A 5,920-nucleotide genomic window follows, 5' to 3' on the forward strand; every position below is an offset into this window, starting at 1 on the left:
AGCTCCAAGGAGATTATGTTGAAAAATAAAAAAAAATTTACCCAAAAAAAATTGTTTTTATACTTCATTCTAAGGACTTATTGAACTACCCTCGTATTTAGAACATGTAGAATTCAAGCTGATGCAGAATGCTCTTATGTTTTCATGGTATTATTTTTTGTTAAAATGATCACAATGATGATTTTAATCTAAAAACTTTGGATAATTTATTCTAAAACATTTATTTTTTAACAGTTCCGGATAATACGGACACCCTTTGAAAATTCCGGGACTGAGGGGAATCTCCCCCCCCCCCTCACCCTCTCGACAGGCCTGCCTTTATTTATTTTATTATGTTTTAAGAGAAAGGAGTTATTTTTATTACCAAATATTACTGCAAATTTTGTCTAATTTTTTCGATTATTTCTCTCAGTAACACACAATTTAATAGAAATTGTCTCAGAAATGCATGCTAAAACTGAAGAATGAGACAAATATTTCTAATCTTACATTCAATCTTACAATGTGCAGAATATCATCTATTTGTTGCTAACATCTGGTGTGCCTTATTTTATTTTACAGATAAATTAGAAATAATAACAAAACGCAACACGGCTAATGACTCCTGCCCTTATGCTTCTGTGGGCAAAAAGCTTCAGAATAGTGAAGTCAGTTTTTTCTAATTTGTTTCATGTAAATGCTTCTACGCTAGCTGGCTAGACCATTTTAGACTCCAGGGGAATTGTTTTTTCCCAAAATTAAAATTTGAATTTTTGTTTAGTGTAAGGTAAAATATGATAAAAGAGTAACAGGAAAGAAAATTTAGATATCTACAACAAGTAGAAAGCCATGGATGGTTGAATAAAGATATTTTTGTTTCTTACGATAGTCTGTAAAATTTAAATACGCTGTGCTTCATGAAAAATGGCCTTTTCTTTAATCGGAATGACAACAGAAAGAAAAAACTGCTTAAAATTCATTTGACGTACCAAACTCGAAAAATAAACTAATGCTGCAATTGCTAATCCAAAACATGTTTATATATGTGACGGGCTTTACAGGCCAAAATACTCTAAAAAGGAGAAAATAGGAGATTTGTGAAGAAAATATAGGGTAATAAATTTGTACAAATAAAATTTTTGACGGAACTAATATTAAATTGAAATTAAAGTTCTTCAAATTTCTAATATCTTTAATCAAAATATTGCAAGTTGATATTTAAGAAGCAAATAGCTGAACTTTCAACAAAAAAGGGGAGTTTTTAACCAAGAATATTAATTTTATGTAAAAAAGACGATTTTTCAAACAAAAAATTTTTAATAAAGATAAAAAGCAGTTGCATTTTTAAAAAAAATATTGATTTTGGATTACTCAACTAAATTCTTGAATTTTAAATCGAAAACCAACGATTTTTCGAACAAAAAGTTGATTTTTCAACCACAGAAGATTACCTTTTTAACAAAATTGTGTAAGGTTTAAAAACATAGTGATATTTTTCACTGAATAATAGAATCTTATCCAGAAGATAAGAATTCAAACCAAAAATAACAGAATATTTTTCAATAAAAAGGAATGATTTTTCAACCAAAAAAAGTTTGAATTTCTTATTGGTATTAATGCGAGTTTGATTTAAATATAAAAAATAGAAAGGAGGAAGCTGAAAAGACTGTAAAGCCTTCAATGAATAAACATAAATTTTCATTAATTTTTAATTCTTTTAAAATGTACTATAAAATACTTGAAACGGTGTATCAGAAAAAAGTATGTTAGTTGTGCTTGTGGAAACAAAATTATCGGCATAATTAATGAAAAGCTGATTGCTATATAGTTCGGTTTTACATGTTAGAAAACTGCGTATTTAAAAAATAGGTTATCTTCCTAAGTTTTTCATTTTCGGAAATAAGATTTTTTCCTGCGTATTAAAAAATATTTTAAACAATTTTTTTCTAATACGGAGACAAGGGTACACTAAATATTCCGTGGAAATGAGGAAGAAAGTTTGCCGTTACGTGTTACTTGATTGTATTCTTTGAAGGACTCTCGTAAATTCTATTTGGGTCATGTTTATTAAAATTTAAACTATCATTGTATATTAAAATAATAAGTGTATACTTTCTAAATGAATTTTTTTTCCATTAAATTCATCCAAATAGAATTGTGGAGAATGCTTCAAAGTATAAAATGAGGCCTTGCCCATTAGGATTCAATAAGAATTGTAACTTTTCCCTCGATGTAGAAAGCAAAAACTAAACCTCTAAAGGAACGTAAATTATTATTTTATGAAGTACGCTGAGAAGCTTAAACCAAGATTTGCGTAAATTAATAATAGTTCTGTTTTTGTCTGTTTTATATATCAAATCAAAGATAAGCGACTTTTGAAACTGATTGTACATTCTTAAAATACATTTCACGTATCAAGAACTTTGTATTCTTTTTTCCCCTTAATTATATTATAGTTCCCCTAAGGGTAGCGTTCAGTTTCTCACCAAGTGCACTCGTCAGGTGAACCTGTCAAAGGGGCGTCGTTTACGAAAGTGACATGTGCTTTGAACGGTTGCATGTGAAAAGCTTTGGCGCGAATATAAATATTGTCAGCTTATGTTCATAGATAATGGGGAGGCAGCGAAAGAAAATTATTTTTGGTGCAATTGCATCAAACCAATTCCTGTTGCAAACGATAATGTTTAAAACAATGTTAGAAAGTGATGAAGAAGATAGTTATCTAAAATAATAGGATTGGCCATTATGGGATTTTGGTATTCTACCAATCTAAATTTAGGATATTTAAATAGGAAAACAATCCAATATAAAATCCTTTTTTAACGTCCAATAATCAAATTGATGAAAAGAATTCCTAAAAATAAAAACAAGAATCTAACGACCAAATTTGGACAACCACCACAAAATGTTCCCATTGGAATCTGGAAAAAAGGAATACTTCTCTCTCTCTTTTTTTCTTTCTTTCGTCCTCTTTATTCCCACCATTATCAAATCCCAATAAAAAACATTAAAAATATATTTATACCATAATTATCAACGTTTCGGCACTCATACAGCACCCTTATCAAGGCAAAAAATATATAATATGAAATAAAAATAATATAAAAATGAAATAAAATAAAATAAAACAAAAATAAAATTTAAAAAAAAGAGAAGGAAGGGGATTTGGTTGGTTGCCTTCTCATTTTTGTTTCCTCCCTTTTATTTTCGTCCAAAGTAAGGATGAATAGTTTTCTTTTATTTTTTATTTTTTAGGGTGAAGGGAGGGGAGAGAAGTGTTCTTTTTTTTCAGATTCCAATGGGAACATTTTGTGGTGGTTGTCCAAATTTCGTTATTAGATTCTTGTTTTTATTTTTAGGAAATCTTTTCTACAAATCTATTATTATATAGCACGAATTCTAAATCTATATTCTTTTTTAAACTCTTCACAATTTATTTTTCTTTTTACTGCGGATTTTATACAAGTTTAATTTAAATATGCCCAAATTTCCAACTTCCCGCTAATTCCTCCCGCCAATTTCTGTACTCACTCGCTTTCACCTACCTATTCTCGACGGGTGAAATAGTCACCCATAGGATGACCCCCACCTATCATTCTGGTGATTTCTGAACGGTTCACCCGGGTGGATCTGCCCACTCACCTAGCGCCACTGAACGATTTCGAATGCACCCGAGTGCACTCGGAGAGAAACCTGAACGAACCCAAGGAGAGTTATGTCACCGCTTATTCAACTTGTGATTGGTGCCGTGAACGCGGAATCAGATGTTTTGAAATTGATGCGACTTTACAGTGAAATTTATTGTTCAGGCGCTGCTAGAATAGTAAATAAATATAATAAAAATAATAATGCAGGTTTAATAATGAAGCATGTTTGAAAAAAGAAGAATTTTTTTCAAGCGCACATTAAAAAAATACTATTATTCAAGGCTGTGTGATAAAGGCTGTAACATATGGTATAATAAATAGTAAGTAGAATAAAAATAATAATAATTTGGATTTGCTTATTGAAAATTATTTAAATGTGAAAAATCATTTTTTAATGACATTAATTTAAAAATATTGATTAATAAATTGTCTAAATCTAATTTTACAGTACAAATTTTCAATTTTTACAAAAAAAAATTGAAATGAGACAAAACATAACGGAAAAACTTCTAATTGTAATGTTCATGCAGTAAAGTAAAGAATTGCATTTTGAGGTTACGGATTTTTCTTCAACACCTTTCGATAAAATATTTCGAATAAAAATAAATTTGAATAAATCCAAGAGATGACCAAAATAAAGATTACATTAAAGTAATATTTTTCAAAACAGAGTTGAGAAATCAGAAATAAAATAAGTACAGTGTGTCCCATATTTATAGGGCCACCCCATTTTTTAAGGATAATTTTTTTTCTATTGGAACAAACTGCACCAAATTTTTTGAGTGAATAAATGAGTCGAGTTAACGATTTTTCCTAAAAATATAGAGCTCGCAATTCCATTCGTTCATTTATTTGGGCATTTTTTCGAAAAAATCGGTGTCCCAAATTATTAGGGCCACTAAAAAAAAAATTCAATTTTTCCGAAAGAATTCAATTTATTCAACAAAATACGTACATATAAAAAGATTTTATTCACAAAATTAGCAATTAATAGTATTTCCGTCATTTTTGAATACCATTTTCATTCGCTTTATCACCGATTTATTCAGATTTTCGAGACTTTTCGCGTTGACGTTGTTCCATGCTGATTTGATCGCTTCCCTCAGCTCTGCGACCGTTGTGTACTGCTTTCCGTTGTCATACACATCGCGTACCATCATGCCCCAAACATTTTCCATTGGGTTAAGGTCTGGAGAGATCGCTGGCCACGCGAGTACGGGGATCTTTGACTTTGCCAACCAATCCTTCGTAGACTTGCTCGCATGTATGGCTGCGTTGTCCTGCTGGAAAGTCAATTTTGCAGAGCGGAAACGTCCAAGGTAGGGTTTAAGATGTTCTTTTAGCACTGGCTGGTAATCTCCGCTTTTCATTTTATGAGGAATAAAAGCTAAGGCCACTTTTTCGAAACCGCTGTATGCCCCCCATACCATGACGGAACCGCCTCCAAAGTTTCGGGTTGAAAAATAACGAGGCTCATGTCTCAGATCACGCCAATAATAACGCATTCCGTCAGGACCATCTAAATTAAATTTTTTTTCGTCAGACCAGATAATCTGAAAAGCAAGTAAAAGACCCAAGCTTTAATTACATAGGCTTGAAGGAACTAATTATTTGTTATGAGAAAAAATGCACTGTCTAAGTATGTACCTTTGACCATTCGTGCGTCCAATGCAGCTTCTCTTCTGCAAAATTGGTGCGTGCCTGCATATGATGAGGTTTCAGTTTAGGCGCTTTTTGCATTTTTTCACATACTAAATTAGGGGAATCCTTCAATACTCGATGCACTGTACTTTTGGACACTTAAGGAGCCAAATCACTTTTTATTCTTCTGCACCCCTTAATTGTTTGCGAGGCGGCGGCGACTATTTTTCGTTTGTCACGATCTGAGAGCTTTGGCCGTGGTCCACGTTTCTTCTTCACTATTTGATTACTTCTATTCTTTATATACAGGTAAAGAACATTTCTCGATCGGTTTATAAGCTTCGCTATTTCACGTTGTGATTTCCCACATTTTTCATACGCATCAATTGACGCCTTCTCTTCTGCAGACAATGGTTTCCCTCTTCCCATATTTGTTTTGTTACCTCGAATATGATTAACGCACAAGCACAATTTAACTGGCCAAAAATGCATTCGGAAGCCTATTCATACCAGGAGTATACATATGTGCATGCCAGGTAAAGCGAGTAAAACCCGGCAACTCCCGCTACTTACGGGGATCCCCGCAATAAAAATAGGAGAAATATTTATTTCGAACATATTGTGCGAATATACACTTTTAAAATAGGAAAAAT

This window comes from Belonocnema kinseyi, chromosome 1 (genome assembly GCF_010883055.1).
Source record: "Belonocnema kinseyi isolate 2016_QV_RU_SX_M_011 chromosome 1, B_treatae_v1, whole genome shotgun sequence".
Classification (NCBI taxonomy): domain Eukaryota; kingdom Metazoa; phylum Arthropoda; class Insecta; order Hymenoptera; family Cynipidae; genus Belonocnema; species Belonocnema kinseyi.